The following is a 12,960-nucleotide window of genomic DNA, read 5'->3' as shown; positions in this document are numbered from 1 at the left end:
GGTGTGGAGAATCTTGGAACAAGTATTACCACTGAACACAATTGTAGTTGTAGGAGTTTTATCCTGGCAGCCGAGTATATCAGGAAAGGCACCAGCAGTAGTTAGCCCTGGCAGGAGAGTGTACCAGGAAAGAAGATGATTTGAAGCACTGGTTTTGTGGTAAAAAAGGTGTGTTAGAAAGAACTTGATAACCCCATCACCTTTCTTGATGAACTGTTGTATTGCTAGTGTATCCTGACTAAAGTGTTTCCTTTGAAGAAGAAGTGTGATGTGGTAATAATTACTTGGCCTCATTGAATAGAATGATTGCCTTAGTTTATGAGCTTGTGTTTCAAGGGGGAAACATTTACTTTGCCAAACAAGAGACTGTGGAAAATATCTTTGTGACCAAGCATTTGTGAAAGAGACATTTTCTTGCCAAGTGGAAGGAGCTAATGAATGCAAAAGACGTTGTGCTACGTTGAATGGAACTTTGTTGTTGCACCAAACTCTATTGAATCTGAACTTTGCTCAAGGTATTCCTGACTTGATTCAGGGGAAAGGAATCCAACCCTGGTCACAAGGAGTACTTTCTAAAGACTTTGGATTTAAATTGGTACTTCATTTTGTGGAACTAAGAACAGCCAGGCAACCCTTGTATAATTGTAGTGTGTGTATTAATGTGAGGGTGAGATACATTTTGGACACTTGGTCTTTTTTTCTTTAGTTTTACTTTGCCAGGCAGGGCTATCCTTGTTTGGTTAGGGAAAGATAGGCGTTTATCTCACCCCTTTTTATTTAACAATATGGCAATGTTTGAGAAAACTATACCTTTGTATTCATTCGCAATTCTGCCTCCTCACACTGCCCAGACATCAAATGCAGGTTTGTCACAGGCATAGACCTCCCCGATTCACCATACACACATAGGAATTCCAAAATGGCCTCAATGGTTCATACAGACTTAGGCAGCCCTCCAGATAGGATGCATAACTTGCCTTTTTACGCATGTAATTGTAGCCAATACAGATGATTTTATTTTCTACTGCATACCGTTTACGCTGTATTTATTCATTTAAAAAACATACTTTCCACCACTAGATGGCACTGTTGCGTTTTTGTCATCAGCAGCATAAAATGGGCGGAGCAGGACATTTCGGCGCAGCCAGTTCGACGCGGGAGCCGGTTCGGCGGGGGAGCCCATGCCGAACTGGCCGCACATAAATGTCGAAGTGAATTTGGGGGCAAGTGCAATATTTGACCAAAGATCCGGGAAAGGAAAACAGGGGAATATAGGTTAAAAGTGCAGGAAAAGGAGAAACGGGTTAACCTATGTCATGGTAGCAGATATGTTGGAAAAAAAATACCCAAATGCAACCATAATTTACGCAAGCATAATGCCAACATTTTGTTTACAGCAATGTAACGGAAATGGTCTGGTGAATCATTGCCTCTGGGACTGGTGGAAGGCGTTGCTGCCTCTGCACAGAGCACCATGCCTATAGACCCTATGCAAGGATCTGCAAGTGTATTCCAGCATATTTGGGGGGGTTGACAGACTGTGGACCTGTAGGCGCTGGTCGGATTAGATGGTCCGGGGTTTGTTAGTTTAGCAACTTTCACAGGTAATGGATGAGTCAAGTTTGTTTTGTGTTGAACACGTGATTTGTTTTATTTCCTTAGTTAATCAGCACTAATGAAATACATTTGTAACATAATGGCACTTCACACAGCCGACGCGCGTTTCAGCCTTAGTCTTTTAAGGCTGTGATTTTAGAAATTGGTGTGGTAGTGATAAGGTGTACCCAGTGTGCTGATTTTCAAGGTCAATCAGTATTTGATAATGGTCATTTCATACACATAATGCATATATTCAAAAACGATTTTTGAAAACAAAACCAGTTGAGACAAAATACATGCGAAATCACAGCATATAGTGACACCCAGGGGAGGTGATTTACCATGTTGGGTGATGGTAAGTGATAGTGACAGAGTGTGGTAATTTAGACACAGTCATATAGCAGTTAGTTATAAATCAAGAAGCCACGTTGTAATATGATTTGTAGTAGAAAAGGAGACAAAGTACCAAGGGAAAGAGAAGAAAAACGAGAATCGATAGTGGGGAGGGCTGCATAGGTTTCAATTTGCCCAACAAAAAGAGGGTTACAAGGTCTTACCCAATTATTCCAGCATACATCACTTTCCACAGGGGGGGGGGCGTCATTCCGTATGCATGGGCTTTGCTCCACATTCTGCAGACACCACCTGCAGACGCCAAAGCCACGCATGTGCTTCACCCTGGCCTGACCACAGCCCTTTCAGTCCAGATGATCAGGCTTCTGTGCGCTAGCTGGAGCTCGCCCTGGCCAAAGTGCTTTCAGCCCTGAGATCAGGCTTCTGTGTGCTAGCTTTCCCCCGACTCAGCTACCAGTACTGGCACGCCAAAACATCCCATCGCCGAACTGGCCGTGGCAAATCGGACGCGCCCAAATGGGGTGTTCCATAAAATGTGTTCATACCTATAACGCCTAATAGATTCATATGATAAAAAGTTAAGTTTACTCCGATGTCTTTAGTTGAATGTTCTTTAACCGAAAAGAACAACACAGTGGAGGTTTGTGACGAATCTCCAAACCTAAGTGAGTTTATGGCAGAACTTATTTTTTGTGCGTTTTTAAAGCGCTGAAAATAAAGTGGGTAAATCAGGATTTTTTGCATCTTATCGTTTTCCATTCAGGATGTGTAAAATAAAGATAGTGATATTATTTCGGCCCAACATGCTGCTATAAGGATTTACATGTTGTCATGATGCTTTTCTATGCAATTTGTTTATTTTGTAAGTAAACTCTATAGGACAGTATTATTGTAGATCTTGACACCCAAAACTTATTTATTTTTGTTCCAAGTAAAATACGGAAGAAGGTGGCGTGCCCAAATGGAAGAGTGGGTTAAAATCAAAGATTTGCTGTTTAGCGTAAGTGTGTGATGCTGGGCAAATAAGGTAATCTCACCCTGACTTCAACTGCAAGAATTGGAGTGCTTATAATGATTAAAGTTTACACCCTTACAATAGGCCCGTTTTAATAAGTGTAGGGACAAGTTGGTGTATCCTGGTGCTCATCTGCTAGTGGCTCGAATACTGCTGCATAAAATTGTATTATTGCTGCACTGGCCCTCCCCCAGTCTTGTAACACTGGATTGGACAGGCAGACATAGTCTCACCAGCCAGTCAGTGCACCAGAGATTCTGCTATAACGGACTGTGGTAGAACCAACATTACATTTTCCCCCTGTTGCTCCCAGCTACTGAAGTTGTTTGGGCCGTCGAGAGTACTGCCCCACACTCTGCAATTTCCTGTTTTGCTATGATATTGAGGCTTTCATTGCACACCATCTTCCATTTTCACACTTTCTAGGACCTTCAGGATCTGCAAGAAGTGGGTGTTTCAGACTCAAAGGAGAGAGCAGTTAACTGATTGTAACATTGAAGCTGCACTAGAATAGTCTTATTACAATGGTTACTGAGTTAGATGCCCCTACACAAGTAAGTTTGCCACTCCTCCACAGTCTCTGAAGTTAGTGCCTCTTCCAACATTTGAAGGGTTAGCCCATGCCTACATTTTAGCCTAGGTGCACCCCTGGATGTGCACACTTGCATTTTGTTAGGTAGAGAGGTGAGGGAAGCCTGTCCCCGAAACTGGCAGCGTAAAAGTTTTAATGTGTTTGTTCAGAAAAATGTACTTGAACAAATGCAGTAAAACTTTAAAACTGTTACTTTAAGTCCTGCATCACCTCTCTGCATATTGCGCTTTAAAATATACTAATCGATAGTTGGTCCCCACACCAAACCATGGGGGCAGGTGGGTAGAACAGTGGGGGCACAGCCTCCAAGTTTGCCCTGCCTATTTTCTGAAGAGGCCCCTCCCATCCCCCCTGTCCTCCCCGAAATGTAGGCTTTGTTGCAGGCCTGCATGGGAGAGAGGTCAGGTAGGTCGGCTCACTCTTAAACCACCCCCACTGCTGCCCTCACAGTGCTGAAATAAACGGGCAGGAGCCAACACATCTGCAATCATTCCTTTACTTGCTGCACCATGGCCCGCTGCAAACCAGCTCTTTAATGTATCATTTATAAAGTTATGCTGGGGGCGCTGTTGGACGCCGATCAAGAGGACTGCCCGAGTGTGTAGCTGCGCTGCCTCTCAAAATCCTTCTATATAATCCCGCAGATCGGGAGTGAATCAACTGAATGCCCACCCGGAATCGGAATGCGGATGCTTCAGGGAGCCTGTGGAGCTGCGGATAGCCTACTGCAGTGTGTGGGTCCCGAGAAACATTGAGGTCCAGTGGGTGCGAAAACAGGACGTGTCTCCCCTCCCCCTCCAGTGCTGTAGAACCAGCCCTTGGCCATTAGAGAGCTCCCGTGTGTGCCACTGCATCATCCTGCCCGTGGCCAGACAGTGGATGGAAGTTGGTATCCCCGTAGGAGTGATGCAAACGCTGTGGTGGTGAGGTGTGGGGGGCCTCGGAGCTGTCCGCAGCGGAACTGCCCCAAGCAGCGGGGAGTGTGTGCCCATTAAACAGACTCTACCCTCGTCTCCCAACACGGACCTCCCTCCCCTGCGACCACCGTGTGCGAGCGGCAGGTGCGCCTGGGTCGAGGGAGGCCCCTCCTCCATCGGCGAGTTCCAGACACTGAAGGTACGTGGATCCTAAAGGTTCATACGGCAAGACCCCCTCCGGCGCCACATGCAACAAGGTGCTGAACCCTGCAAGTGCAGCGCATCATAACTGGGCCCCGGCAGTGGAGTGGCACCAGCATAAAACACAACTTCACACATTATACGGTCAGCAGTGCCGGCCCACATTCCTGACTACTACACTCTTCCAATCATGCCCAGAGGTAACAAGACCAACAAGAAAGGACCCATGGATGCATTCACTCACCCCGGCCTAGAGGTGGAGGGGGCTGGTCCCTCACGGGCAATGACATTTGCAACACCATAGCCTCTATCAGAGCTGATGTGCAACAAGTGAACACCAGTGTCACTGAAGTGGAAAACAGGATAGGAGAAGTAGAAGATGCCTGAAATAAACACGGCAGAGACATAGAAGACATTAAGAAGTGTCTATGACGGGTACAAGGGACGTGTGATGACTTAGAATCGAGATCTCGACGGAACAACATCCGAGTGGTTGGACTGGCAGAGAAATCTCTCAATGTTCCAATGGAGGTGTATCTAGAAGAAGTGCTATGCACCATCCTGCCGGAGGCACAATTCTCCCAGCAATTTCTTATCGAGAGGGCCCCTAGAGCACTAGCACCTTCCCCAAAACCTGGGGTGCCGCCACACAGTAATTTCCCGCCTCTTAAACTACTGCGACAGAGATCCAATCCTGCGCTTGTCGAGGGAGAAAGGAACACTGTTGAAGGACTCTGCTAGAATCCACATATACCATGATTTTTCCAGCGGGGTTCAGTCGGCACGCCATACCTTTGACCAGGTGAAAAAAGCGCTCAGAACACGATCAGTGCCATATGCGATGTTATTTCCCGCAACTCATTTCTTTGAGTCCTCAGAAGAAGCCATTATCTACAAAGAGCATAACATCCTGCCGCCCCCGCAGGACAAGGACCCCGTGGCTAAACGGAATGTGTGACGGAGAGGGATGCAATGACACCACCATACACTAATCGTTTACTCCAATCTGAGAAAGCACAGCGCAGCGGCCCTCAGGGCGGTCAGGTTAGGTTTCTGTGAGCAGCGACCTAACAGAGCCACCCACCTTTTTCATGTTCACCGTTGGGGCTACACCGTCCAGTTGGGGGGATAGTGAGGGTGGTGGGGGTCGGGTACAGGGCACGTTGCCTAGTTGGGAAAGTGAGAGAAACAGGAAAAACCGACAAGTGCAAGGACCACACAATGCCAGAATCGATGCAAGATATTGAGAAAACAGTGAAAATACACCACCAATGGCCACACCAGGGAAACCACATGGGGTGAGATTACTAACGTGGAACGTTAGAGGCCTAGCTCACCCGATCAAGGGGAGAAAATTACTGAGTTACGCAAATAGGCACAAAATTGACTTCCTAATACTATAGGAGACCCATGCAACGAGGAAAGTGACGGATGCGTTTGCCACAACATGGGGCCCCACTAAAGTTGCCACAAACTATTCCACACAAGCCAGAGGAGTGCTCACAGTGGTGCATAAGCGAACCAACTTCCAACTCACTAGGTCCGAAACGGAGGAGGAGGGCCGTTATGTAATTATTTGGGGTACAATGTACAACAAAGGAACAATTATAAATCAACACTTACGGCCCTAACACTGACTCTCTGAGTTTCTATCTAAAGATCCTTACGTTGATACTCTCGGCAGGTCACGTCAACGTGCTGGTGGGCAGGGATCTCAACACTATTCTGGACCTGGACCTAGACTGAACATCTAGTGGCAGCAGGACCCACTCCAAATCCACCCTGACCATACTACAGGCCATGTCCACACTCCCCCTCGCAGATGCGTGGAGAGAACTACACCCACAGGAGAGGGAATATACTTTGTACTCCTCCGTACACAGCTCCAGCTCACGTATAGACTATTGGCTATGTACCCCCGACATTATTTTTTGCAGAAGTGACCGTTTGTACGATCCACCCTTGCACAATGTCGGTCCATTCCCTGGTCCTTCTCGAACTGACACCGGCTATCGCAGAATATACTCCCGGAATTGGAGGATGCCCCCCCGCACTAATGAAGGACGCCGCACCGATAGAACCCCTCAGAACGGAAATAATAGACTTCCATTAATGCAACACAGACTTGTCAAATCTAAGGCAACGATCTGGGAAACCTTCAAGGTCTGGCTGCGTGGGCAACTGATGTCGCAGACACGCGGAGCGCTGAAAGCAATAAGGAGGGAACTAGATCACACAAAACGAGCACCAAGAGACCTGGAAAACGCACACGCCCTCTGCCATAGTGAAGCCATTGTGCAAAATATCTCAGAACACCTGACGAAATTCAGGTCACTCGCCGGACGTGAACTCTTCTACGCGACACAACCCACGAGAGCCAGGAGATACGGCGAAGGAAACAAAGCTACCCGAACACTTGCCAACCTCATTAAAGCCGAGCAAGGAATGAGATACATAACCAGCATTACGGATGCGGATGGGAATGTGCAGAATAATGTTGCCAACATTAACAAGGTATTCCAGAAGTTCTACAAGAAACTTTACTCTAACAAAAACAGGCAACCCCAGAAGACCTATGAGATTACTTAGACTTGTTTACCCTGCCCAGACTGAGCGAAACCGAAAAAGCAACCCTGGACCTCCCACTAACCACCTTAGAGATAGAACAAGCCACAGCGGACCTACGGGCGGGCAAGGCCCCCAGATCCGATGGTATCCCAGTCGATTTATATAAAAACGTTAAAGCCTAACTGGCCCTCATACTACTGGAGGTCTGGGAGGAGGCTCTAGGCAGAGGGGCACTACCGAATACCATGAAAGAAGCAATAATAAAAGTGCTCCTCAAGCCCCACAAACAGCCACAAGATCCCACGTCCTACCAACCTCTATCCCTAATCAATTTGGATCCTAAGATATATGCCAAAGCAATCGCAAACCGTCTTATAAAAACATGAATTTATTTATCCACCCCGACCAATCGGGTTTCATCCCCATCAGATCCACCGTAATTGAACCTCAGGAGGTTCTTCGTCATCACCTCTCAATTAAACCCGAAAGCCAAGACAATAGCGGTCACTCTAGATGCCGAAAAAACATTTGATTCAGTATCCTGGAACTACATGTATGCCATGCTAGACAAGAGGGGGTTTGGCCCGGTATTCATTGGATACATTCGTGTCCTATACTCTGACCCTAGGGCTATGGTTAGAACGAACAAATCCCTATCCCCAAGCTTTGCACTCGGGAGAGGCACTAGACAAGGTTGCCCGCAATCCCCACTCATATTTGCACTCACCGTAGAGGGCATGGCAGCCAAACTGAGACATGTACATTCACGGAGGGGCATTCGTGGCAGGGGACTTCCCCAGTTCATCTCACTGTACACTGACGATACAATGCTATACATCAGGGACCGCGAAAACAACCTACCACTGGTAATGCAGGAAATCGGGACCTTTGCTAAATACTCGGTGTACCGAGTTAATCAGGCTAAATCAGAAATCATTCCTCTTATGCCCTCCACAATGCAATCCCCGGCCATCGCAAAATTCAAATTGTCACCCACCATCGTCCGATACCTAGGAATCATAATGGCCGTAGACAAACAGACCCTCTATACTAATAACTACGAACCATACCTAGTACTCCTAGAGCACAAACAAAGTATGGGACAAACTTCCAATATCGCTATATAGGTGAATATCGTTACTCAAAATGGTAATGGCCCCGAAGTTATTATACTTGTTCTGTAACATCCCTATCTGGCCACGCAGACTGTGCTTTCAAAAACTACAGAGACTAGCATAAGGTTTTGTGGAGGGGCAACCGTAAGACTCCAACGAGAGGTATGAAACGGGGGCCTAGCAGCCCCATATTTTCTACTATATTTTCAGGCAGCCCAAGCACACTTTGCAAAATATTGGTCAGACTCTACGGAAGCATGCTCATACGCACACATACAGGCTGAAAAGATTGCGGCGGCCTCATTTAACCTGCAGGCAGTGCCCTTCTCTAAGGCGCAGAGAGACCGGGAGGAGGTTGACCCGGTGGGAACTACAGTGCAAGCCTGGTTTGGCCTATTAGAAAGAGTGGGGTGCGACAACCCATACTGGCCACACACCCCGCTATCGCATTACCCAAAGCTCAAACCCACCCTCGATGGGAGACCTATATCCAGATGGGAAGTTTGCATCTGTTGGAACTGTCAAGGCGAAAGACGGGGCCGGGTTGGTCACGTCATTACAATACCACAGGTTAAAGTCTGTGTGCAATAAGCAATTGCCCTCCTTTCCGGAAGTTCCACCCACTCACCAATTCTTAACCGATACCATAACACCAGAGGGCTCCACAGGTGGGATTTCTACACTCTATCAAGAGGTCCAACGACATACCCCATCCAAAAAAACAATGAAAGCCAAATGGGAGAGGGACCGAGGGATCTCTATTGATGACGCCCAATGGGCAAAATGCTGCCAATTCCCCAAGTCTGTCTCTATATGCACCCCCTTTAGACTGATTCAATTCAAGATACTGAATCGTCTGCATATTACGCCCAGGAAAATCTGCAAATATGACCCTATGTCAAAGCCAGAATGCCCTAAATGCCAGGCCCAAGGGGCAAACTCATTTCACATGTACTGGGACTACTTGGCAACATCGGGAAGGTCTCAATCAAAACACGTCGACTAGTTGGCAATTGCAGGGGGTGGTCGCCAAAAGGTGTATCCTTCGTGCCTGGAAAGAAAGAACCCCTCTACCCCCCACCCGGCAAGCTTAGTTGAGAGACCTAATACATGTACAAGAAACTGAAGAGGTATATATTCAAAATGTTGTGCCCACCTGTAGACCAAAAGACATATGGGCCCCCCTGAGGAGGTATCTGGAGAAATCCCCCGACACATCAGAAATTGAATCAACCTGCTCTGCCAATGATTCGACCGATAGGCCTACATGAAGACTATTGAGATCATGCAGAGAGCACGTAAATAGCCACCTGAACGAACAATACAAAGGGGACCATAATCGATACTGCATACACTGTTGTATTGTGAAACTGTATAAGTTAAATACATGTCATGTAACTGAAATGCACTTGTCAAATTTTAAAATAAAGATTTTAAAAAAATATAAAGTTATGCTGGCTGTAGTAAGACGTGCGCTTGCTGTTGGGCTATACCACGAGGGATGGGCTGTTACCCCATGCAGGGATGGACAGTTCCATTACCCTGCACGAGAGATGCAGGGCAGCCCGGGAATTGAATATATTTGCCATAAGCACATGCAGGAAGGCCATGTGCCACTGGCACATGCAGAAAAGAGATGCTCAGTTAGCATGTGCAGAGAGATGTGCTGCTGCATGTGTACCAAGGCTATGCCAATAACGTGGAAAGGGAGTATGTGTTCTTACATAGTGCTTTTAGCCAAATTCCTTCAGCCTTTAAGCACTGTGGTAACCGTTATTATCCCATTTTGAATGGTACTTCAAAAACGAGCAGAATGCCAGGAACACACTGTTGGGCATTGTGGTGGGGGCTGGCGAGGACGTGTTCGAGTCAGGCTGAATAAGGAAATGTGAGGGGGGAAAAGAAAAAAAGAAAAAATAAATCGGGTACACATTTGGCCCCTTCTAGCACTGATAGTAACTTGTGTGAACGGTCATTCTTCATTGTTGCATTTCTTGTAAGAAAGAAGCGACTCCTCTGCAGTCTTCCCTCTGTGCCACACCCATCAAGGCTGCGTCAGCCCTCCACATAATTGGAACTTGGGAAGTGCAGCCCACCCTCCTGCCCGATAGTTTTCCACCCTTTCTTTGGATGCATCGTTAGCATATGCTTTGCCACCATTAGCCTGTGCAGAAGGGAGCCCTGCCGTTAAGACTGGCAGAGAGGAGATGTGCCATTATAGCACGGGCAGAGGATATTCTACGTTAGCCCTCGCAGAGACGAAACCTCCCCTTAGTACGTACTTAGTAAAGGTGTGTCATTTGCACGTGCCAGAGAGAGGGTATGTCCCATTAGCATGTGCGTAGAGAAGGCGTTTCATTAACATGCACATCTCTGTCCACATGCGCGCTGTTAGCACGCATGTACAGAGACCTGTCCCGCTAGTATGTGCGCAGAGAAGATGCACCATTAGTAGACGAGAAGAGATGTGCCAATAGCATGCGCAGAGAAGAGATTGGAGGTCACTATGGGTAGAGATATGTCCTGTCAACATGTGCAAATATCAGGCTGGCCAAACAGAACGTGTTCTATCAATACGTGAAAACAATGTCTGTGATTAGCATATGCATAGAGATGTGCTGTTTTTTTTATTTATGTTTTTATTGGTTTATTTACAAACCTTTAAAAAAAAAAGAAAAAAACATAAGGATGAGACCATACATCGCTCTTCATTACATTCACGTTATCTACAATTCTTTTGAGCCACCACATTAATCCAGTAAACAATTCTCAATTAGTGCTAGCAAATTTGTCAGTGGTAGTATCAGTTTTTGATCCGTTCCTCTGAACATATGAGACCACCACTCCTCAGCATTGAGTGATGGATGGCTCTCGCTCCAATTACCCAAAAGTCGGGTTCTTTCTGTACGAAGGTTTGTACAAAAAAGCACTAAGTGTTTTAAAGTTTCTGGTTCTTGATCGCAGAGTCGGCACATTGGATTCATGTTCCTGTTAGCTGACCATGTTCTCAGGCGTTCTTTTGTTTTGAACGTGTTAAGCCGAAAACGCATGTACAGTCTTCTTGCGTTCGGATCAGGGAATAGTTCAATGTATTTTTGTAAGTTATTAAAGGCACAAGCCTCAGGTGGCACTTCGTTCAATTGTTTCAAGGCTCCTCTTTCAGAGCAAGTCAGCTCCCAGTCTCGGCGCCATAGTTTTAGTTTTGCTGCGTCAGGATTGCCTTCTAACAGGGCTGGTTTGATGTCGTATTCCGACATTAAGCTTTCACAGCGCTTTAGCCACATTTCTAATACTCCTGAAGTTGATGTGCTTTCATTATTGAAAATGGCAAATTGCGGAATTCCTTCTCCGACCTTTGTTTTCCGATATAGAGACAACAAACTCCAACAGACACGTGCATGCATGGAGATCAGTGATAGTTCGTACCTAATTAATGCTGTCGCAGTCCCTTTGGGTAATCCCAAGACTTTTACCCAAAAAATATTCTCGAGCGTGGACCAAGTTTTCCAAGAGCACCCCAAGGCGTTTTCTGCTCCATATGTTAAGGATGGGATTACTTTTTGTTGATAGAATTTTAGTACCACTTTGAGTGAAAACCTGCCGAATCTTTTCTTTAGGACTAAGGCTTGGTTTGCTAGTTGTTTACATTTACGTTTTGACTCTGTTACCCAAGGATTGTCATTAAGATTGGAACTAACAATCATTCCAAGGTATTTGACACTCAACGATGTCAGAAGTTTTTCCGTTCCTAGGAACCAAGATTGGTTTTTTCGCATTCTTTTCTGACCACTCTGCAAATTGTTTAGCGTAAGAATTTCACATTTTTTTGTGTTAATGAAAAGATGATTTTCAAGCACGTACTGCTGTACTGCATTGATTTTCCTTTGCAGACCAATCGGTGTCCGATCCAATAATATGAGGTCGTCCGCATACAGAAGCCAATTCAGGGGAGACCCATGAATCTTCGGCGGAAAAGATCTTACGGCCTCTATTGGAATTCCAATGTCAGAAATAAACAGGGAAAATATAGCTGCCGCCAGGGGGCAACCCTGTTTGACCCCCTTAAATGTTTCGATCGGTGCAGACAATGTTCCAGTTTGGTCCAATCTTACTCTCACAGTGGTGCCAGTATGTAAGTCTTTTATTGCGTCTAAAAGGTCGATTGGGCACCCCCATTTGTTCAGTTTTTCCCATAGCAATTCTCTATCTACCATATCGAAAGCATTGGAAAAATCGATAAATGCGAGGTATACAGCTGTTTTAGATCTAATGGCCTCCATCTTCAATAGATTCAGCAGCAATAAATTCAAAGAACATCCCACACGTTTGACAAAGCCAGTTTGACGCATGTCGACATGGTTGGATTGGTTTGCCCACGTCACTAACTTTGTTTGTAACATGGTTGCGTAAATTTTTCCCAATACGTCAAGTAACGCAATTGGGCGATAATTTTTTGGGCAGGTTCTGTCACCTTTTTTGTAAATGGGTACAATTACTGCTGATTTCCATGATCTTGGTGTTTGCCTTTGGTCGTTTATTCTCTGAAATAATGTCATGCAAAAGTCGGCCCACAACTCTGGTTGTTGCTTGATTGTGAAG

General features: G+C 46.0%; 1 protein-coding gene across 2 annotated transcripts in view; it reads right to left on the bottom strand.

Annotated features, from left to right (window-relative positions):
* TMEM234 (transmembrane protein 234) overlaps window positions 1–12,960 on the bottom strand; it is an 83,956-nt gene that overhangs the window by 9,589 nt on the left and 61,407 nt on the right. The gene's annotated exons all lie outside the window — the stretch shown is intronic.

This window comes from Ambystoma mexicanum, chromosome 11, assembly GCF_040938575.1.
Source record: "Ambystoma mexicanum isolate Mex_15411 chromosome 11, UKY_AmexF1_1, whole genome shotgun sequence".
Taxonomy (NCBI): Eukaryota; Metazoa; Chordata; class Amphibia; order Caudata; family Ambystomatidae; genus Ambystoma; species Ambystoma mexicanum.
The sequence above is the reverse complement of the archived record's forward strand: the minus strand, read 5'-3'. Positions and strand labels throughout refer to the sequence as shown.